This window comes from Lepisma saccharinum, chromosome 27 (genome assembly GCF_977018435.1).
Source record: "Lepisma saccharinum chromosome 27, izLepSacc3.1, whole genome shotgun sequence".
Taxonomy (NCBI): domain Eukaryota; kingdom Metazoa; phylum Arthropoda; class Insecta; order Zygentoma; family Lepismatidae; genus Lepisma; species Lepisma saccharinum.
In genome coordinates this window covers 7,938,593-7,963,696 of record NC_139255.1, presented here as the reverse complement: position 1 = coordinate 7,963,696, position 25,104 = coordinate 7,938,593, and the positions used below count along the sequence as shown (strand labels likewise).

At 38.8% G+C, this 25,104-nt stretch overlaps 1 protein-coding gene across 1 annotated transcript in view; it reads right to left on the bottom strand.

The window, feature by feature from the left end:
* The window catches only part of LOC145979948 (orexin receptor type 2-like), a 548,473-nt gene that overhangs the window by 68,709 nt on the left and 454,660 nt on the right, over positions 1–25,104 (bottom strand). The gene's annotated exons all lie outside the window — the stretch shown is intronic.

Below are 25,104 nucleotides of genomic sequence, written 5' to 3'. Positions count from 1 at the left end.
ATAACTTGTGTGGAGAACCGCATAGGCTCCATCCAGACTCTTTTGCTGCAAATTCAGAGTGTTTAATATTCAATTGATCCATCAAACTGCTTATTATTTTGTCTGAATTTGTATTTGAATATACCGGTACAGTTTCTGTTTTGTGGGGCTGTGTAAATTTTGTGCCATTTGGCTTCTTATATTGTGTATACAATTTGAGGGACAGCTTATAAGAGCCATTTTGTGCATTTAGAATTGCCTGCACATCAGGATTTACACTGTTCAAAAAATTCTGAATACCGCATCTTGGCTCTGATACAAACCGGTAATCCCTAAGTTGGGCATTAAAACTGCTATGGATGGGTTCATAGCGTGGCTGCTTTGCAGGTCCAGCATTAACAGGTGCTTCATGCTTCCTTTTCAGACCAGATGTAGATGGTTGTGGGGGCAATGTTGATGACTGCAGAACAAGTGCCTTTATGTGTATATGTGAAGTATTGCATGTTATATTCTATATGGCATTTGGGGCATATTTTTGTGGGTGTTTTGCATTTGTCTGGGTTACAATTCCTTTGGTGCCTGGCCCAATTGGGGCTGGATATATTCTTATTGCATTGATTACAATATTTTTGATTCGGCATTTTTGTTGTTGTTTATTATATACAATTTCTTGGGATTCAAATCAAAATTCTATGCTGGATAAAAATATCAGTTGGGTTCAGCACTGTGCTGTGTGTGTGTATGTGTGTATGTGTGTTAATATTTTTGGCTTTGGTATTTATATAAAATTTCTTGGGGTTCAAATCAAAACTCTATGCTGGATAAAAATATCAGTTGGGTTCAGCACTGCAACAACACAACCTTTCTTTTCAACAGCTCTTACAATACTGGCTGTTATGCAATGCAAAATCTCTTTATATACCCTAAGCACGGACCGCATTGAAACAATAAGCCAATCAGAATATAACACATCATCAAATTATGTCATAAGCAACCAATCAGAATGTCTAATAATTTGTTGCAAAAACATGATGCAATATAAATAAACCAGAAATAAGCCACAAATAGACCGGAAATAAATATATATGGGTGGGTGTGGGTGTATGTGGGTAGGTGTGGGTGTGGGTGGGTGTGTAGGTGGGTGAACGTCAGTCAACGTCAGTCAACGTCAATCAACGTCAGTGAACGTCAGTCAACGTCAGTCAACGTCAGTCAACGTCAACGTCAGAATCAAGGTCAATATCAGGGTCAAAATCAATATCAGAGTCAAAATCAATATGTATGTGTATGTGGGTATGTATATGGGTGTGTATGTGGGTGTAGGTGGTCTACTTTTAAGTGTAGCTAAAAAAAATATCAAGAGGGGCATATTTTTGACAGGATTATGGACAACAATCTCACAGAAGTGCCTTTTATAAGTGTAGGCAAATCAATCTGAGGGGGCTCATCCTTTCTCAGGAAATTCCCGAGGGCATTTTTACAAAAATCTTGGATTAGACAGGATTCCACACTTGAGCAAAAAGCTCATATGCTCATGTTGAGCTTGTTTTAAGTGTAGCCAAACTGCTTGAGGGGGGTTCATCCTTTCCTGAGTTTATAATATTGTAAATCCCACTACTGAGTATATATATAGTATATCAGAAGATATCGAAAAATGGGTCTCTGACTGGATCGCTTCAAAGGATTAGGACTTCTTTCGCCACGGAATCCGTAACTTGCCTGACAGATGGGTGAAAGTGGTGGCTCGCAATGGACAATATTTTTCTTAAGGTATTTATGTATTTTGTGTTTGAACTACAGCTTCAATGTGTACGTAACAACCGCACGAATGAATTCCGACACCTAAATACTTAGGGATAGAATTTTTATGGCCTAAAAATCACCAAAAATATGCAAAATAAAATATGCTCTTATGACCTAAAATTGTACAAAATATGCACATTAATTTGAAAAAATATGCCGTTATAACTACACTGTTTCAATCATCAATATCTAAACGTTGAGATAATTTCACATATGAGTCATTCCATGCCAAATCAACACAGATATGTGCAATTTTCAACCTGACCATCTCCGATTTTCATGAAATTTGGGGAGTTGAAACTATGCATGGAACTTAGTAACTATGAAAATTTTTAGTCTCGTGCGTCTTGTAATTGTTAAATTATTCAAGGTCAAAATTAGCAGAAATTGCCCTTTTTGAGTCCGCTTAGCTATACTAAATGTGCTGTAACTCCGCCACTATTTCGCCTAGAAAGCTCAAATAAAGCTTATTGTACAGGGAATTGAACAAGCTTTCCAGTGATATATAAGAAGCCACCTTTCGATAAAAATATAATTTTGACACGTGACCTTGACTTTTGACCTTGAATATCTCAAAACATGTCATCACCAAAAATCGTGAAAAAAATATATTTGGTCCCTCATGCCATACTCTAAAACATATCAAAAAATCATTCTGGGACTGCCATGGGATCAGAAGATACAAAATAATATGTTTAACTATGTGACTGATAAAAGCCTCATTACATGAACCATAACGAGTCAAAAGTCCTTTAACACCCCCTACAAAATGTAAAGGAGTTATCCTGGGTATAATTGGTCATGAAAGAAATAGGTTAGGCACAGGGAGATCTCTAGCCCACAAGCGCAGGTCCGGCATATTGTTGACCGCCATTTTGAATTCAACGAAAACATTTCAAAGGAAAGTGGGTGATGTGAAATATCAAATCAGGCTAGAATTTCACGAGAAATGAAGCAGCGAAGGTTTTTCCAAAGTATATTTAACCAGCAAAAAATTATTACTGCATGCTTGTAATCATTTTCTCCTTTACGAGGTGTTAAAAACAAAGAATTAAGAATGCTCCTAACGTGTTAGGAACTCGTTGAGATCACGCTGACATCTTGGGACAGAAAGATGTATATTCACCATTGCATATGATTTTAATGAGCAACATTCACCAAATACTTGAATAGTGGAGAATATTGGGCAAAGTATCTCAAACAATTACGTGACACTTCCTTTGGAATGAAAAATTCTTCAGTGACGATGCTAATTTTTATGTTCCCGGTAAAGTTAATAAAAATTATACGCAATACCTGTGATTTGATAATCTACAGTAGACAGATTCCAGCCGAATGGTTGTTGCTGGTAAGCTAATGATGTGGTATAGTGTATGGAGAACGGGAATGGTTGGTCCATATTGAACAACGGAACCTTAAATGGTGAAGGCTTCTTGGATGTGTTATGTTAAGTGAACAGGTTTTTCATCCTTCCTTACGGGGTATGTCACTTTTCCAGAGTTTTGAAACAGGACAGTGTGTGACCACACTATGTGAACATTCTTTATGGTAAATTTCTAGGTAGATTGATGGGCAGATGGGGATCTGTTAAAAGGCCTGCACATTCCCCAGATCTAACATCTAAGGAGGACTTTTACCTTCAGAAACATTTGAAGAGAATGGTGCATGCACTAAAAGTCCCTGATATTGACCATCTGAGAGAAGGCATAGTTGCTGCTTGCGATGATGGTGCACCTGCTACATTGCCAAATGTTCTATGTGAGTGTGAGAGACGTCAACGAGTGTGCTCACAGGAATATTGACAACACTACAATGTGCATATATCGTAAGTGAAAGATATGCGTATAACGTTTTGCTGGCTAAAGATACGTTGGAGAAACTTTCGTCACATCATTTCTCGTGAAATTCTAGCCTGATTGGATATTTCACATCGCCCACTTTCCTTTGAAATGTTTTCGTTGAATTCAAAATGGCGGTCAACAATATGCCGGACCTGCGCTTGTGGGCTAGAGATCTCCCTGTGCCTAACCTATTTCTTTCATGACCAATTATTCCCAGGATAACTCCTTTACATTTTGTAGGGGGTGTTAAAGGACTTTTGACTCGTCATGGTTCATGTAATGAGGCCTTTATCAGTCACATAGTTAAACATATTATTTTGTATCTTCTGATCCCACTGCAGTCCCAGAATGATTTTTTGATATGTTTTAGAGTATAGCATGAGGGACCAAATATATTTTTTTCACGATTTTTGGTGATGACATGTTTTGAGATATTCAAGGTCAAAGGTCAAGGTCACGTGTGAAAATTATATTTTTATCCAAAGGTAGGCTTGTTATATATCACTGGAAAGCTTGTTCAATTCCCTGTACAATAAGCTTTATTTGAGCTTTCTAGGCGAAATAGTGGCGGAGTTACAGCATATTTAGTATAGCTAAGCGGACTCAAAAAGGGCAATTTCTGCTAACTTTGACCTTGAATAATTTAACAATTACAAGACAAACGAAACTAAAAATTTTCATAGTTACTAAGTTCCATGCATAGTTTCAACTCCCCAAATTTCATGAAAATCGGAGATGGTCAGGTCAAAGGCTGTGTTGATTTCGCATGGAATGACTCATATGCACTATTTTTAGTTTAATTTCTGGGCCCTGAGTTAAATGCACAATGAATGCTTTCTGTAAATTTTCAAATAAAAATGAAAAATATGTTGCTACAGTAAAAAAAAATAAAGAAATCCTCAAGTGAACAAGGGAGTAAGAACGAATCCATTTCTGAAACAACTGTATATTTCTTGAAAAACCGAAAATATGCTGAATATCATCGAAAATTCATCAAAATATGCTCTATCACGCAAAAATGCCAAAATATGCTCTTAAAAAGCACCTTAATTTAATTAGTTTCTTCATAATATGAATTTCTACATATTTAGGGAACACATCACCCTTACCAAAATAAATATGCTAAGTCATGAAAATCCTAGTTCTACTAATAACATTCGAAATACGTTGTTACAACTAAAAAGTGATTGATTAACGTTTAATCAATCATTTTTTTGTGAAAGCATATGGAGTGCACGTTAACGTATTTTATATCCAAATATTTCAAATGTTATTAGAATACTCATTGTATTCAATTGAAGCATTCCACCGAATAATGCTGCATGGCACTTTTGGGAATGTGCTGAGTTACCAGTGGAATCATGCTGCAGCTACATGCTACAAGCTGGCCAGTCATAAGGTCGGATGTTGCCCAAAGATTGATACCGTGTTTGCATAAGGTTTTATGTTGTTTCTACTGTAGTCCAGTAACATACAACAGGTTTTATCCGTTGTTCTCGCATTCACTGAAATGTGCCATACAGCGTTATTCGGTGGAATGCTTCAATTAATAAGGGTTGATAATAATGAAATATTGTAGCTGCTGGACAAAATTATTACCGGCGATATTACCTCGTTTGTAAATATGTTCAGTAATATGGAATTTTGTGTTTCGGCCTATGGATCATTATGTATGGACGCGAGGAGAAAAAAAACATGTCTGCGAAGTAGATCTAACGTAATTGTATTTTTGCGAATATGCTAGTCAAGAGAGTCGAAATTCAACGTTCACGTTATGGGCACTCCTTTACATCACAACACGTCATGTTTTGGGCAGCACTGAACACGTAGATGCAAAGTGGAACCTTACACAGAGCAGAAATAAGGGTGTAGGCTAAAGTAGACAATTCGTTTGTATTGATTTTCCTGCATGTATCCTACTTATTTAACTCTATTCAATTGGTATGAATGTCTGTAAACAAAATAACTGCACCATCCCTAAAAATGCAGCCAACCTGTGTGGCATACTGTAGACAAGTTGCTGACACAGTCCACATCCAATTCATGGTACCATGTGGCATCTGGATTTTTTTTGTTATTCCACTTGCCCCCCGTCCCCCATCCGTGTGCACGTCTATGCATTATTGGTGGTCACATGTTCTACCCCAACAGCCGACTTCTGTGCTAACCACTCCGCACGGTGATCGGCGAAATGCTGTTGTTATTCCCTGTTCATAGTTTGAGCAGGTACATTGAGTTTTGCTAGCAAAAATTGTGGTTGAAATGTGATTTATTAATAATAATGTCAGTTTGTTCAAAATCAACATGTAATGATTATTTTACTGAAATAAGTGATAAAAGGTCAATATCCAGGCTTTAATTACTAACAGACATATAAAACAAGGCCCAGGATTAATCTATAGTAAAATATGAGGGTCTAGCGTCTAGACTCATGGCCAGTATATAATTGAGGACTAAAAGTGGTAAACGTTGTAAGTGCCAAAAGCGAAAGAGTTGGGAAATCGCATCGTTCCGCACATCAGCCCGTAAGAACGTGCACACTAGTGACCTCTTTACACGCCCTTTGAACTACTTAGAGGGCTACCAGGCACATTTCACGTTTACCACATTATAAAGCATGGTACATTTCACAGTTGAACGTGGAAAACGGTGTTTGAATTATTGTGGCACTTACAGCGTTTACCAAATTTAGTCTTCAATTGTCTACATATTACCTAAAACACAGTTTGCATTCCATTGTGTTAAGTGGTGCAGTTATATTGTTACAGACCGTATGAAAGATATTCTGCACCAACAAGAAGAGTGGGTATTTCTTCAACATTTGATGTTATCAATTCTAATCCATGTGGAAGCCTAGAACTGTATCCACTGCATTGTGTAGATAGATTAACAATATATTATAAACACACACACATACAACGAGACAATTTTAAATCCACCGTTTTTATATACTGAAAGATGAGAATAATTTCATAGTTCCTGTAGTAGTAAGAAAGGAGAGGTATACAAGTTGCAGAAAAAAACACAAAATGGACGTTCACTATTTGAAGCCGCACAACCACAAATGGATTTCCCACAGATACTGACAAGGTTAATGTACACTTACACAAACGCACATAGAAACGGTACACAACAGCAATTACATTAGGTACTCACATCAGATACTTAGTACACTTTGAACTGGTGCCTACTTCTAGTACAGAACTAAGTTTAACAGAGATGACAGCTACTGAAAGTAAAACTTGATTCTAATAATAATAATTTAGCACATTAGTGTTGTTATAGCTGCAAAAACCGGTAAATGTAACTTGGATATATCTGTAAATAAAACTAGTACACGAAATTTAATTATTTTCCTAGTTTGTACAATTGAAATTCAGAATTAAACCACTTTTACTTTAAAAAAATGGTAGCTTTTAATCATTTTGAAAGAACAGGGAAAATAATTATCAGAATCATTAATTTTGTAGAGATCGTTCATTTGTCGACATTCGTTTTCTTGAAGAAGTGGGTAGGAATTGCCTGAAGGATGTGTGTGTCAATATCTTTATAGAATTTAAATCATAGTATATGGTTGAGGTTTGGTTTGTTTTGAGTTGGTGTTTTAAGTCCACTTTATGGGATCCGAACCACTGTGCCATGTGCCTCCACCGGGTATCGAACCCGGGACAAGGCGACGACGCTACCACTGCGCCATCGGAAAGGCCCTATATGGTGGAGGTGTAAGTGTACCAACGTATTCTCTTAAGACTTAAACTGGAGTGTCACATACGGTAAGATCGCGATAAATTAAGTGGATTCTTGAATATACACACCAGTGCTCGAAGTGGTAATTCGGTCTAGTTTAGGAATAGGCGGATCAACATGGTGGAGACAATGATATAGGTGGGGTGGGGGAAGCATGCTACAAAACAATCACATTTCTTTTAAGAATTTCAACAGCTTTTCACTTTACCTGTAATTTGATCAGCTAGTTCTGTTCCAGTTTAGAAGGGAAACAATTCTCGAAGAGCACTGATTTGTTGTACTGACTTGTTACTTTCTCAAAACGTGGCTGAGGAGAAGTAATTTACACCGAAATCAACTGGCTAATGCAGTGCCATCTGTTCGGAAAACGCCGAATTAAAAGCTTCATAATAACCCACAGCGTGACAGCCCTTGAGAGCCTTGGCTTACCTACCGACTGCTGGTCTCCCTCCCACACTGTTCCTCCGTTACCTGTTATAGCGTGGAGGTCTTAGACCAGTATTGGGGTGACGGGTGGTCAGCCCGTCGAACCCCCAGCCGTTGTAGGTCTTCTCGACCGGGTTACCGCTCACTCATTCGGAGCTCCCCAATTTCCTCACGATGGTGGGTTGCCACCGGCCCTATACGTAGGCCGAATAAATTCCGACCAGAGCCGGATTCGAACCTACGCTGTCTCAAGACGAGTGAACGCCTTAACCCGCTCGACTACGGAGGAGGACGCTCTTGACAATAGGTGGCAGAACTAATCTTACAGAATTACATCTTTTCGTATGCAAATTTTTCTGTGAAGTAACAATCAGTGGCGTGCGGTGCTAAATCAGACTGGGGAACAGGTCACATACACTTGCCCCCCTCCCATACGTATAATACAGTAGACCAAGTAAAATTCAACCCTTATTGAAATGAACCAAATAAATATACGATACATATGTTACAAATTGTCAGAAATAACATACATGAACCATGTTAAAATTATATGACAATAATAATTTTAAAGCAAATATATATAAAGAAAACAGGAAAAACAAAATTGTTAATGCGTAACAAAGAAGAATTTAATAAAAGCAATTTATGAATGATCAGATAGAAAAAAATATTTTTTCGAAACCTGTTTCGTCTCTTTATTTGTATATTACTTGTATGTTGACGTTCCTTTATAGTTGTTTGAAACGTACTCAATGCAATACTGGCACACAGAAGGCTGAGTTTCTTCATGACGTCAACTAGATTTGTAGAAATTGTGACAAAACCCGAATTGTTCCGAACAAACAAGGACAACAGCATAATTTGCAACTGGAAGAATATCCAGTTAATTATTTCACAAAGTTCTAGTAACTCGTTTGAAAATGACTTGCGTACGATTTCGTTTTAGTTTTTAATTCAGTTCTACAAAGTTCAATGAACTAAAAGCTTTCGTCTTCAGCCGGTCAATCTTACAACACTCGCAACATTCGCTTTTTTGTCCTGCCGCTGTGTGCGTTGAAACTTTGGAGTTGTTCCCTCGGAAGCTTATTGCGTAGCATTTAGCCAAGGTAACAGGCATTAAGAGGCGCTTAGACTGTAGACGATTTCCCCAGTTCGTTATTATGAATGTCAGACGGTAGTTCACAACGAGATTAGGAAATTATGGTCTTAATACGCCCAAAAGTATCACCATGACGCAATTAAACTTCAGCACATGACACAAAAACTCTAAGAAAAGCGAATCCGCTACCTATCTCTCGGAGTGAACATCTAGAAAGTTCAGCTTCCGTTAAATCGTGGGGATCGTTTACCTTCGCGCGTTGTCTGAAATACTCGGTCTCAGGCAGTGTAGGGTGGAATGGAACGATGTCTATGTAATGAGGGTAGGTGAATTATAGAAACGTCCAGCCACGGTGAAAGATTTTCTTCAGCGTTACTTTTGGAAACGTTGATCTCGGAAGAAAGAAGTGTTCTTATTATGTTAATATAGTATAATTTAAATATCTCAAAAGGGCGATAAGTAGGAGGGACCGCCAATGGTATAGTTGCAGTCCTGACTCGAACGCCACTTTACTTGAAAGAAAGTTCCGAAAGATCAGTTTCCTCTTTTACAACCATTCGTCACATCGCCCCTATTTTGCCTATAGACTCGACCAGTTGACGCATGCGCACTTGGCGTCGTTAGTCCCTAATAACCCTATATCTTTATGTAGGCGACTCAAATAACAGATAACATCAACGAGATGCAAGCAACTCTTTGTGTTTTTATCAACGTCTTGCTATGCATTTTGTGGTGCCAAGAGAGTGTTCCAAATTTACACTCTCCCATTAGTATATTTAATTTCATTCTTATGCTGTCTGTGACGATATACAAATGAGACGAACGCCTTTGTCCCAGTGGCGGCTCGTGGTCTGGCTCCATGGGTGTGCACTTTAGTCTCGCGTCCAGAAGTGTTATAACACCCCTGTCAAATACTCGCACCCGTTTTTGAGCACATATTGATGCTTAATATATTGGCAACCGAAGTTTTGATCAACTTTCACTGAAAATGAGGCTATGACAGAATCATATTCATGATTTTTTTCAAAACTGTATTTACAAATTTCAAATATTTTGGAAATTATCCAGCCAATCACGAGAAGAGCGATGTTATTGTGCAATATGTAATTCAGCATTCGATAATCTGACAAAATCACTCAGTTCATAGAAATTCCGATCTACAATATCAATACTATTGTCGATTAGCAAGATATTTCATAAAAACATCCTCCTCCGCTCCGCTGATATTAATGATCAAGGAGAATAATAACATTGGCGTACACCAAAGAAGCCGATCCAACTACTACATGGAGGAAATCAATTGTAATCTATCTAGCTGCTGTTTATTTCTAATGACAGACTGATCGAACCAAGCAAATCAAGCGAAATCAAGAGAATCATCTTAACGTTGTTGAATTTTTGGAGGGAAGTTAGCTACAAAGCCTGTAGCAACTGCAGCAATATATGGATACGCGGAAGGGAAGGAAAAATTCTGAAGTACGAAGCAAGGCAGTGCGAACTGAGTGAGTACTCTCTGCTTTGGATATATACAGTTTCAATATTCATCATGAAATCAAACAGTTTGCACTGAAACAAGTACGAGATTTTGACAGCGCTAAACAAATTTGCAACTCGGTAACAGGAACACACAATGCAAAACAGCTGGCTGATGTAAGGGAGTTCCGACATTTCCGACACCGTCATTTGCGACACTAAGGCAAAAACTGCTTTTCCCCGTCATAAGCGACACTGCTTGGATTTTCCCCTACGATTTCTAATTTGTTTACCAGAATTAGCGACATTTGCGTACGTGCAGCAGCAATAGCGTCTCTGAAGAAAGTATTTCCCGAGGCTCAGATCAGTGGTTGTAATTATCACTTTAACCAATGTTTGTGGCGAAAGGTGCAGGAGTTGGGACTGACAAACGATTACAAAACAGATCCAGACGTGCGGCTGTGTATAAGAATGTGTTCAGCTCTGGCTTACCTCCCTGTGGCTGACGTCGATGATGGATGGCTGTGTGTGATGGAAGATGCGCCAAACCACGACATATTGAGAAAATGTTTGGATTATTTCGTTGAACAGTGGATGAACAACTCTGTTTTCGGCATTTCGATGTGGAACTGCTCCCGACAGCGGCACAGGACTAACAATGCAGTCGAGGGATGGAACCATACAGTTAATGTATTGACGGAAATGTCAAGTCCTAGCGTGTACCAATTAGTGAAGACTTTAAGATTAGAAGCTGTGTACAACGACTACTTATGTGAGAGGAAGGTGTTGAACCTTAAAGGGAAACGTAGACGACGTCAGTACATTACATTAGATGAGAGAATACAAAGAGCGTTTGCCGACTATGAAATGCATAGAGATCTTAAGCACTTTTTGAGGAGAATGGCGTACGTTCAGAAATTAGAATGAAAATAGTAAGATGTTGGTTCAACTACAAGAGAAACGACGCATTCTACATTTCTACATTGACAAGGGATTGCAGTCTGATCCTATACTGACAAGGGATCTAAAAAATCCTTCATTGACAAAGGATAAATACATCCAGCTTTTAAACACCCAGCTTCCATGATGCCAGTGTGAAGGAAAACTAATCAAGGTTTAGAAAAACAAACCAGCTTTCATGATGCTGCCAGTCCTAAGCCTGGATAAAGTGTGACGGGAAGCTATTTACACTTTGTGTCGCAGATGACGGTGTCGTAACTGTCATGGAATATATTTTCCATACAGTGTCGCATATGACGGCAGAAATGCTAGTGTCGCATACGACGGTGTCGCAAAAGTCGTGGATTCCCCTCCGCGTGGGTTGATAATTCGGCTACTGCGCCGCGGAGACCGTTTATTTTGGCCAAGGTGCACTAAGCAAAGGAAATATCAGGCATGTTTAAAACAGCCGTCTCGTTTTCAGTTGCCATCCCCCCTTCCCCCTTTTCTTCTCCTATCATGCACGGGACACAATCGGAGGGACAATATACCACCGAAATATTCCTTTCCTAAAAAAAGAATTCCTCAATTTGCAATGATGTATGTTTTTTCTCAATTCGTACTTTTATGTGGAAAATTGTAATTAATAAAACCCAACGGAAATTCGATTATCTCGAAAACTACTAATTTTCGGACGGGGTATCATATGGTCAAATTTATTGCAAATTGCCTCTACTTTAACCCCTTTCAGGGAATACATCTAATTACAGGGCACCCTGTATAATTACATTTTAATAAATATATAAAAATTAAAATTATATATATATATATATATATATATATATATATATATATATTATGTAGAAAAGTAGAAAGTGGATTACCATACCAGAAGAAAACCTTAGTTAGCTGTAAGTTCAAGTCATTGATTACGTAGCCGAAGGGTGGACAACAGGCAAGAAAATTAGTTTTTCTACCGTGATTTACATATTCTAGTAAACAGTGGCGGTAATTGGGTCCCAAAACCGGGATGGTAAGGTTCAAAACTGAGGGGGGGGGGGGCAAAGACAGTACATTTCCCTTTGTACATAAAATTTAGCATAGTGTGGGGCAAAAGTGACGAAAAGTGGGGGCAAATGCCCCTCGCCCCCCAAATCGCCGCCACTGCTAGTAAATCAAGTAAATAATAGAGTTCAGAGTATGAAAGAAACAAAGAAAGCTTCACCTTCTTAAACCAAACGCCCCTAAGGGAACACACCGAGACACAGTTAGTGGAATCCGCTACTAATTTCTGGGAGAAATATGAAGATGTATCTTGCACTATAGCTACAGAAATTGTTTGTTTTCGGAATGTAGTGCCAACTGAAATCAAGAGAAGAAACATGCCGAACATCAGCGAAGATGCAAAATTCCTCTTGATAGAAACAAAAATTTTTGCTAGTAGCATTCCTCACGTATGAACTGTTTATATGCTGTATTTGACCCTACCTGTGACGTCTTCATCAGCTGAGAAATCGTTTGATCAAAAATTACTTGAGAAGCACAATGACAAGAGTGAGAATGGCGCTTTTAAACTTCGAAAGCGAACGGGCTTGAAAACTGGATTAGACCAAACTAGCACAAGAATTTACTTCCATCAAAAAACGCAGAGGGCTGGTAATGGGCATGTAACAATATCGTAATTTTTGTAGTAACAGTGAATTTTCCTGTGTATATTTCTTTTAGTTTGTCTGTTGTCTGAACCTTTTGTACCAATTTTTACATTGATTCAAATCACATTTGTATTTTCATACCGGGTGGTCCAAAAGTCTCGGAACGGTCACATATCGTGAGAAATACATATCGAATCGGAAAACGAAAAAATCCGTGTTTAATTAATAAGTGAAAGAAAGCTATTCAATGATATCACACTTGATTCCCCACTCCCGCCCTCTGGAGCTGGGGTGGGAGGCAACTGTGAAATTTTAAATTAAAAAAATAATAATTGTATTTTAGAATCGGAAAGAGGACTTCATTCCGAGTCCAACAAGCCATCAATCATCCTCCTAGCTCAATTAGGAACGGAGATATGGCGATTTTTATTTATAATAATAATAATAATAAAAAGGTGAAAATTTCATAAAACCCCCCCAAAAATTAAAAGGGACGTATCTTTGCCCCTAATTGAGCTAGAGTGCAAGCGATTGCAAAATCGGAATCTGCATGTGATCGTGAACCCCACCCCCTATCCATATACTCTATGGAAAGGTCTTGGCGTGCAGATTCCGAATCTGCAATCGCTTGCACTTTAGCTCAATTAGGAGCAGAGATACGTCCCTTTTATTATTATTATTATTTTTGCGAAAATTTAAAATTGCCATATCTCCGTTCCTAATTGAGCTAGGAGGATGATTGATAGCTCGTTGGACTCTGAATGAAGTCCTCTTTCTGATTCTAAAATACAAAATGGGGGGTTTTATTTAAAATTTCACAGTTGCCCCCGCCCCACCCTCAGGAGGCGGGGATGGGGAATCAAGTGTGATATCATTGAATAGCTTTCTTTCACTTATTAAACATGTATTTTTTCGTTTTCCGATTCGATGTGTATTTCTCACGATATGTGACCGTTCCGGGACTTTTGGACAACCCGGTATGAGAATATATGTACCTAATATAAATGTAGGTGTACATTAATATTTTAGAAAGGAAATATATATTTTCTTTAAACGAGCAGGGGAGCACAACTGAAAGTTTGGTGGGTCGCAGAGTGTTTTACTTACGCTACAGACGTCAAAATGAATATCATCCCTTCATTAAGTGCACACCATCATCAGTCAATCATTCCGCTTGAGTGATTAAACCAGAGAAAATAACCGACTACGGTCAGGTTCGAATCTGCAAACGTGCCGTTACGTTTTTCTACGTCGCTTTCCTGTGCCGTCGAAGTCCTCCGAATCGAAAAGTTTCCTAGTATTGCAGTTGCCAGTTTTCCCTCCAGATGCCAGTTCGACCGACACCCAGCGCGGCCATGTGCGCAGGCGCACAATACGGAAGCAGAAGGCAGACACCACGGATCATATTGTTTTCCGTATTTAAACTGAAAATGCGGCACAATTTTACTGAATAGAATGTTATTCATAAAATGTCCAAGTTGCACTGAGTTTTAGATTGTCCGTTCAGTAAGGCTGTCCCTACAAAGTTAAAGTTTCAATATGGCCGCCAAGCAAAGCTCTATAGCGAGTTGGAACATAGGTCTCCCTTTTTGGACAGCATAGCAACCCTACGTTCTGACGTCACAGGGGAATGCTTTTATTGTTAGGCTAAATGCCTAAGTTGTTAGGTTAGGCTATCTAGGTTTAGTTCTCTTAGCATAAATAATAAATTTGCAGTGTATTTATGCTAAGAGAGCCAAACCTAACAACGTAGGCATTTCTCTTCTGACGTCAGAAAGCAAGGTTGCTCTAGAGTTGTGCGATAAGCCGTTCTTCGAGAAATGCCAGAGAATGCCACAACGAGCTTGTAAGGACAGTGCAGAATAGTGTCCCACCATAGTATGCACCTATTTCGTTCCTGTAATGCTCCTATGCTTTCAGACTTGTAAACACATATGGCACGATGCAGTGGCGTTCGGTGACATTTTTCGTTGGGGAACCAGTTCCAGAAAAAATTAAGAAGACCAAGAATTCATTGGTTCTACATGTTACGTTATACTGAAATAAAGAGCATGTTCTTAACACTCAAGACCCTCTCAGTCTCTTGACTATTTGAAGGGGAAAGATGAATGTCCTGAAGTGGGGAGGGGTCGTTGTTCATTTATTCGAACTTCATTTTGTCTGTTGCCGAACGCAGATGATTGAAATAATTTTCATGGGTTTTACAAATTGTAATATTAAAGAATCCATTTTGGCACAACGTAGTACTTTTCGTAGAAAATAGTACACAATGCCACATAAAAGTTTATGAAGCTTTAGGTGTCGACACAACAATTCGAACTTCCTGTAGTTTTAAGATTGGTAACATTTGAATCCTTCCTTGCTGCCACAATTCAGGAATATATGCATTTCGTCCTCCTTCAGAAACGATAGCTTTCTTTTAAAATGTTCCAATGGTTTCTTGTGAAGCTCTTCAAATAAGAAAGAAATAATAATCACGCGCGCACAGAGAGAGAGAGAGAGAGAGAGAGAGAGAGAGAGAGAGAGAGAGAGAAAGAGAGAGAGAGAGAAAGAGAGGGAGAGAGCGAGAGAGAGAGAGAGCGAGAGAGAGGGAGGGAGAGGGAGAGATAAATATGTGGGCAAAAACAAACAGAAATTCCAGAAATTCATACACCCGAAAAACGGAACTTTTAACTTCGCAAAACATTTGTAAAAAATGTGACCACGGCCAGTGAGTGTTACCAACTATTTTTGGCAAATTCATCTAAGGACGTTGTAATAGACCCAGCGCTCTGAAACGTTTATCTTCATGTAGAATATCATACGTGGGTCGGTAATAATATTTTTTCATTTCTATTGTGCTTTGAAACATTCTACAATATAAAAATGGTATGCTGCTTGGTTGATCAGCTACATCGCTGGCAATATACAGTATACGAGGAGACTTGATTGTGCAGTTTGCAACACTTGCGTACATCAGTAGACCTCGCTGATGGCACCGACTGTTATTTCCCACACTGCAGATTGGGTGGAAAGTTTCCCTCTATGTAACGCACCCTCTTCAAGGTCGCCTCTTTCCAAAATCGAGCACTGCTTCCATTCCCTTGCCAGGGTGATAGGTCGCATGTTTTGTCAAAACGCCACAAGAGGGTGTGGAATGTGGATGGCAACTTTACCTCAACACGCTTGAAGGCAGGGAGAGAACTACGATTCGATAGACCTTGGCATCGTCCCACATTGGAAAAAGACGAACCTTGAAGGTAATAGAAAAGAAATTATGAAAAATTAAAAGTTAAAAAATGTATTTTGCAACTGTAATGTTGTACTGGAGTTCACGCTCATGGCACGATACTATCATTAAGGAAATTTTGCTCCCTTCTCTATCCTACACCTGATCTGCATTGTTCATACATTCCACAGTATCATACACTGCCTCTTCCATTTCTATATTTCTGATTTTCGTGCCGGTCCCACATTATCTCGAAACAAAATAGTTGCCTTGACTTATATCCCAACCCTCGTATGATGAAGTAGAAGTGCTATTTGCAGGAGGCACAGCATTGTTTTCGAATGTACTCAATGTTTCCGACATCGCGCACATAACAAAATCGACTGTGCAATTTGCACTAAAGCCTCTCTGCAAACGTACTCTTTGTTTACAAGTCGGTTCGCAAACATAGCGGCGCCTTGTGCTTTGACGTCACGTGAAACTCGCTCCGTGGGTGGTCTAGGCGGCAGCAGCTGCCGATTCAGACACTGTATGTGTTTATTGGTGACAGAACGTCAACTTAGGAAATACCTTGCAGTGTAGCCAGGTATTGACTATGCTAAAACGCTTACAGTTTTAGGGTTCAACTTGTGAAAGCCACAATAGCAGTGATATGAGTCTACGCGTAAACAACGATAGTCTACATTCTACACGTAGACTATTTTATACACGTAGATGACGTAATCTATGTAAACAACATGGCGAAAGGTGATTACTTAGCAAAGGGCGCCGTGGAAGTAAAACAAAATTATACTACGTATCAGTTGCTGATGTGTGAGGAGAACTTTTCATACTCTTTCTTCCAAATTCGAACAATTTCTCACCTAGGAAGAAACCTAAGATAGAAAATATTCTAGTGTTTTATGGGAAAAAGACCACTCTTGCCTCACGACTGCCATCTATTGTTGTTTTTTGCATACTCTTTATCTTCATCCATAGTTGATAACAGAAGAGAAGAGAAATTTTGTTGAAAATAGGATTAATTTCATTTCGCTAGGAACCAATATAGTTGAAAATGTCACTTTCCTTTCATGAAACCCTTGAAAATTAATTTTAATGCACTTTAGATTGTCTACGTAGTCTATGTAAACTACAACCGAATGTAATCTACGCGTAGATTACGTGTAGAAAACGCATGTAGACGTAAACGTATAGTCTACGGCACATCACTGCACAATAGTTACATGCATTATCACACATCAGCTGGTTGAATGAAGTTTCTTTTTAATACTTAATATAAAAATGCGTAGCTGTTCCGGGATCAAGTAAATCTACTTTTCTATTTAACAAGAACAATGCTAATTGGTGAGAAACGCGGTGGTCAAGTTGATAGAGTGTCAGTCACCCTTGCAGAGGACCCGGTTTCATTTTCTGGATGCTTCCAGCAACGCCCCTGCATGGCGCGGCTCTAGGGTTCACCCAATCTCTAGTAAATGGACACCTGGGGGTAAAGGGGGCCAGAGAGTGGTGCATCATTTCCGCAAAATTGCGAATGTGCAGGATCCCAAATAAACATCCCTCCATGGCATGTCTTCACGTCGTGTTGTACAGGGTGTAATTTTATATTTTTCAAAACCTAATGATGACTAGTAAAATAACACAATGGACGATTTAGATATATTATTATTCAGAAACATTATAATCTTCTTCTTTTATTAAAAGGAGAGTATTTCTGCAAAGTAGTGCAAATTATTTGCACGGCTTGTTACACATGAAGGGAGTAATGGGTTGTTTCATTCACAAAACAAAAAGTTTAATCGCGTCTATGATAATCGAACCACAGATTTCCTTACAACTAAGTTCCGAACTTTTCTGGTGGGAAAACTAATGGGCCGGAAACACTGATCATGACACACAGGCAGCCGCAAAGGATTCGCCTTTGAGAGAAATTCGGTTAGCTTCAGAACCTTGGGACATCTTCTGGACTCGAAATCGTTCGTGTATGTATTACAAGGAAGAAGTTGTTTTTCGCCAACGCAATGCCCGTATTTTCAAACCCGAGAAGATCTTTTGAGGGGGGTCATTACTCGTCCGCCTCCGGCTACCAATTAATAAGGTTCTCCCTACAAAGAGCTTGTCATAATGAGCATCGCTGCACCAAGAGAAATGTTTTCGCTAAAGAAAAAAGCCTCCAAGACCAGATTTACACGTTCCGTGCAGTCTGGTGCACAAAGCACTTGTTGAGGGCTTTGAGCCGTCGCAACTTATTAAAGTTTGGACCTTCAATTATTCAAAGGGTGTGAATTTCTTTCCGGGAGCAGAAACTTCTGAAGCAATACGATTGCGATTGTGACGTCAGTCTGACTTAGAAGATGTAAAGACCGAATCACATGGAACTGGATTTCCAGTAGGAATGCCCTAGTTGGCGCTACACTGGCTACCTGGTTCGAAATGTTGGCCGCCAGGCTGGCTGCTAGACTGCTTTTGATGACTAGACCGTGTTCTAATTGCAACTGGCTTTCTCGGATAGATTCTGTGGAAGAGCCAATGAGACCAAAAGTTGATAATCTGCGAGTCTAACAAAGGAAGATTTGTTGTCTGTCCCCCCACTTTTCGCTACTTTTCCCCCCACACTATGCTAAGCCTTATCTACAAAAGGAAATACACTATGAACGCTGCCGCACCCTGTATAAATAATACAAACACCACGATATCTTAAAGTTGTAACGAACCTGAGAGTTTAAGGTTTTATATTTGTAAGAAGTTAAGATTTTTAAAATGTTTGTTACTTCAAATAATGTGCAAGCTGTCACAGACAACTATAGTTAGATTGATACAGTTGTGGTTGGAACTTGTGTATATGTTTATAAATACGTCATAATCTGTTCGTGTTGACGTCACTTTCTCATTTCAGCAGAGGAAGTGAACCCACCTGAATGTTTTTCACCTGACGACAGACTCAGTTAGAAAACAGGTGAAGGTGAGAAATCAACAGAAACGTGCCCGAACCGTGTAATTGGTAATTATTTTCGTTTCATTCTGGCTATACTCGGAAATAATAATTAAGTACAGAAACTTTCGTGTATTTACGTTTGTCTTGTCCAACGTTAATTCTATATGCAAGTGTGTTTAGTGATTGTGATGTGATTTAATATGCTATAGAATTGTTCCTCTTCAGGCAGAAACGTAAGCAAATCTGTACCTTGCTTGTAAGTCCACATACGATAGGAAATATAAGTGATTATAAAACTGCGTTTAACTTTGAATACTGTGTTGTGTTTCTTTTCTACCCAGCAAGCCCTGATGATTTGCAAAGATTCTCATGTTCCCGACTAAAGGAGTAGCGGACTAACTTTCTGACGACTGGTGTACAACCGGGGGACGTTGCAAAGTGTTCAGGTGTTGCGTTATGATTTGAGGAAAAATCAAATCATCTGTCTATAGGCATCTGCCGTTATTTCCCACAGTATTTAATGTGTTTTGTGTTCAGCTGAACCTAGGTAGTTTTTCGTTGCTTTAGCTGTAGTCGGAAGTAAGAGATGTGCGACGAGATGAGATTCAGTGGAGCTGAAAGTCCGCGATGTAAAGGGGAAACTCACAAAATGCACGAGATGCAATACGAAGAGAAGCAGACCGAAAAAAAATGAAAACAAAGAGTCTCTTACGTAACAAACTTGATACATGTTGTCGGATTTGAAGGAAAGGCGTCAAACAAAATTATTTTAATCTGTCTGTTGGCGTATTTTCGCTTTTGGCATATCGTCCACTGAGAATGTAAAAGTTCTATGTACAATTTTTCATTTTTTCAGAAGAGCCCTTTCAATTTTGAGGTGATATATTTCTTGACCCTTTGTCACCATGGCACTGAAACTTTGCATTGAAACTTCTCTAAAAATAAGTAGTAGTTTGGTTAGGTATTTATGCTGTAATTAATAATTGAAATTTCAGACAGAACAATTGCACACAACACTAGCTTTGAATTAAGAGTGTCAGTGTCTATATACGAGATAGGACACTGCATTCTGGAAACGAGATGGAGGTGAAACAATTTCATTACAAATTTGTCATTTGGTAACAAAGTAAAATAAATAATTCGTATTTTGGAAAATCAATCAAGTAGTTTGATACCACTATTATTAAAAACATTGTCTCTTAACAACAAAGTTAAAACCGAAGACCACTACTATTGCTAAGCGGCCCTCACAAGTGACTGAGGTTAGAATGCAAGTGGTTTATATCACGCTCGGATGCTGCTTGTGGTTGCTTGAGGAAATTGCCGTAAGGTTTCATTGGCTGTTGGAGTTTACACTCTTGTGGCTGCTTCCAAATTATGCATATGGACCAAAAATACTCTCAATATATCAATATTGGTTACATGTAGGCATCAGACGATATTCAGCGATTAAACAATTGCATCCTAAATAGACTACAGCGGGCCAAAATATCTCGATTTGTTTACTAATTGGAGATATAGCCTGACAAGTTAAGTCCCTATATGCGCAGATCGCTGCGGAGCACTTCCTATTACGTCATCCTCCCCACCACTCTTCTACGTACTAGTCTGGCCTTGAGAGTACGAGTGGTGCCAACTCAGCAAAATTAAGCTAAAACAAATATGACAAACGATTTTTACTGCGTAGATTGACGATGCCGGCTCATATCAGTTTATCAGTGGTTCATTTGATTTAAACAGGTCTCTGAAAATGCTTGCGGTGCGCTGATCATAAACTGTAGTATTATGCACGCGCGTTAAGGTTTATAACGAAGAGAAACTACTGGGCGAATGACTTCATTATGCATATGGACCAAAAATACTCTCAATATATCAATATTGGTTACATGTAGGCATCAGACGATATTCAGCGATTAAACAATTGCATAATAAATAGACTGAATGCGACATTGAGCAGTGGCCTGTTTTTTTTTTTTTTTAAAGCCGAGTGGGGTGTGGGTTCTGTTGTTTATCGTACAACAATCACTACCAGAAGGCAATCTGATAACACGCTTGCCTGTGTTCCTTTTTAAAGCACTGAAATGTTCTTGCTCTTTACTCTTGGCTGCATATTTTTGAAATGCAAAAATAAAAAAATGCCGGGTTCCAAGGAAATCCACAATCTGCTCTGGAAAGCACCTTAGAGGACAGGCCAGATAAATTGTTTACAATGTTGCAACATATTTGCGAAATCAGAAGGAGTTACGTCAAATTAAGTATAATGTTGTCGAGTCCACAAGATATTCCGCCACGGGAGTATCTAAATGGATGGTTTCTCAAGTTTTAAAAGAATTGGATTGGATTGATTTGTTGTTTTAAGTCCACTTTATGCACAGTAAGGCTAATCGGGACTGGATCTACAGTTTAAAGTGGGATCCAAACCACTATGTGCCTTCACCGGGAATCGAACCCGGGACCCCTTGATTACAAGGCGACGATGCTACCACTGCGCCATCAGGGAGGCCAAATTTTAAAAGAAGGAAAAGAGTCGTTGGCGAAAGGTGAGCTGAAGTTCTGTACTCCGACAGGTAGAAAACAGCCCAGGAAAAAGCGAATACAAATTTCGTTGAAAATCCTCAGACTATTCCGCTCCCTCCAGGCTGCAACACTGCGAACCAACGTTGCTGCCGAGAATGGAATGGGGAAATGTGGTGTGAGATGAGCAACAGCTAATTGCAGCGTCTTGTTTTTAAACTTGTCAAGTTATAGAACATTTTCATTTCTATAAACTGAAGCTATCCTCATCTAAAGAACAAGCAGGAAATTGACACTCGACAGGAAGTATGGAGTTCTACCGCGTATGGACTTCTAAATATAAGAGATTAAATTTCCTGCAGAGATCAAATGTCACTTTAATCTACATTTATACAAGTGTCTTTTCCTAGCTCACTATTGGGAAAGATTTTCATGCACTAAGAATTTTTTAAAGTTACCACAAATGTTCATCTTATTACTATTTTGTTACAGTGGGAACACAATGGTATTAATTTAGAATGTTGTCGCTAAAACTGATAACGGAAAGTCTTACATTAATGCCATAAAAATACACAAGACGCACTTTTTTGTACTTGAGGAATCAAAATTTGGAAACAGTTACATATCATTAACAAATAGAACGTATAACCTTATTCATTTTGTGTATTTTTATCAGAGACAAGTTTTCTGCATAACACCGTTGGAAATGCAGCAATGTTATTGTTAATGAAAATTTCTGCAGTGGTGACATCTTTTATTATTAAAATAAACTTTACTAGCAAATGTGCTCCTTTCGTGCCTCCTTATGAGTCTAGTTGTAACACGCCTTGTAATCAAGGGATTCGAGATTCGATTCCTCCTGAAGGCACATTGCAAAATGGTTCAGATTCCACTTTCAAGTATAGGTTCAGACTCGGTTAGTCTACTTGGCAAAAGTGAAGTTAAAACAAACTTCGACAAACTCTTCATCGCTTTTCTTAGGAAAAATTCATGGGTATGTGTCACAGGGTAGGGATAAAGTCAGTAAATCAGTACATGTCATTAGGTTCGTTACCTCATGATTTAATTGTAATAGAAATTATGACAGAGTATATGTGAAATAGTATTTATTGATACCACTGGCGGCAATGGTGTCTCCCGTCCCATCGCTTCTCGAAAAGTGGGCGTGGTTTGTCCCAATTCATCGCTCCTGATAACGATTTTTTTTTTCCGGGTCTGGCGTTCCCGATCCATCGGCCCAGAAGTGTCCCAGAAGGTTAGGTTAGGTTCTTGCCACCTTCGGATGTCGACGATGGTTGGTTAAAAATAATGGAAACCTCACCGGATATAGAATTACTGCAAAAGTTTTATAACTACTTTGTAAGGGTGTGCGGGATCCGGAAAAGTCTAGACCGGGATAGGAAAAAAAAAATCCCTTCCAGATCCCGACTTCGGGAAATGACTTCCCGACTTTTCGGGATCCCGAGCAGTCGGGAAATACCGAATGGTCATTTTGAAAAGTCGTTCTCGACGTTTTCTGCATTGAAAATGCCTGGAATTATCGGAAATCATTAGTTTTTGTACCTGAAATGCAAAAACAATCGCTTAAGGTGAAAATGACGTGTAGAATTCGAGATTTCTAGAGCTTCGGGAAATTTCGAACATTTCCCGTCCCGAATGTCGGGATTTAACAAATTCCCGGTTCCGATCCCGTCCCGACCAAAAAAATTCTGTTCCGCACACCCCCACTACTTTGTGCAACAGTGGTTTGATAATAACTGTTAACAACATCTGGAATTGTTATGGACAGAAGCACAGAACCACAAATATGGCAGAAGGATGGCACAGTAGATTATTATTGCAAAATGCTCAGTTGTTTATTTACTTCTTTTTACATATTTATGTGTGCAAAAACGTTTCTTAGTTTTGTTTATGTGTGTGGCACAGATTTTTATATACGTACATTCTGTGAGTGTTCATTTCCTTATTTTCAGAAGCGATGGATCGGGAACACGTGATCCGGATAAAACACTTTCGTTATCAGGAGCGATGGATCGGGGCAAACCACGCCCACATTTCGAGAAGCGATGGGACGGGAGTAAATCGCGGCGATTGGGTTCCAAAACCGTGGGGGGTGCAAAGTTGGCAAAACTGGGGACAAAGACAGTATATTTTCCTTTGTATATAAGATTTAGCATAGTGCGGGGGCAAAAGTGGCGAGGGGGAGGGGGTCTGTCCCCTCGCTATCCCTAATCGCCGCCACTGATTGGTACTAACATTTGAAAATTTTATTTAAATTAGATTCATTTACATTTCACAATTTTAAACTTTTTAAACAGTAAAAACAAATTTGTTTGAATTGACAAGAAGTGTTTGGTTACGTTTTTGGTAACAATAAAGAAATCATTTAGTAGCCTTCACTAAATTTGTTGATTTTGATAACATTTTTGGTATCAGTAAACAAACGTGCACAGTTACGAAAAGAACATGTTTCCGGTCGACATTCGTTCATTTAAACAAACATCCGGTCAACAGAAACTATTTTTTTTGGTTACTCCAAAGAAACTCCCTTCTCTATGTAAACACTTAAATGGCTCATTATTTCCAAGATATGTTCAATTTTGGTCAATGCTTTCGTTTGTTTTTCACTTGCACTACAGCCATGTTTATTGGCTTGTATTTACACAATAACCATAAAATATTTTTCACAGATATCGATTGTATTTGTTCCACGCCATTTTATTAGTGGCGTGTAACACTCAGCTGAGTTAAAAATTATAGCTTTTAAGCATTACGACTGCATTATAATTGCCCCAATTTTCAATTTTAAGAATCTCTGAAAAGAGATCCCACCTGGGTCTCCCTTCATGGCGGAGTCCCCCCTGATGTATCATTAAGTGTGTCCTGTCATCCATTACATCACTACATTATTCACCAAGAAGTAGAAAAGTGACGAAAATAATCCAAAAAGAAAGAAAAGGAATTCCGAGTACACCACTACGATAGACAAATTGTATTTGCACGGTGACTCAAACCACAGATAAGGGTACCCTTATCTGTGTTCAAACGCAGTAGAAGTTTACTGCGAAATTTCGTATTTTTAAACATGTGTTCTCAAGGTGGGATTATCTGGTATGGATAAAAAGGTTAGATTTTCGTGGCAAACCTCTGTACAATACTTTATAGTACAATGGGCTTTATGCGTATAAGGACAATGGTCTTCTTTCAATGATTATATTTGACACGCATTAATAATTTTCCTTCCGTCTCTCCCGGATATAGACCAATAATAATAATTAATTTTAAGTGCTGAGCACAGCCACAATGATAATAATAATAATAATAATAAAAACATTTTCGAAAATATCTTCAAATCTCGTTAGCAAACCTACTGGAAAAGAAGGCCTATCTATCTGCCTCTGTTTTTCAGCACCAGAAAATATATATTTGAATATATTAAAAGGTAAATCATTTGCATTTCTTTCTTGTAAAGAAAGTTTATTGTAGTACAA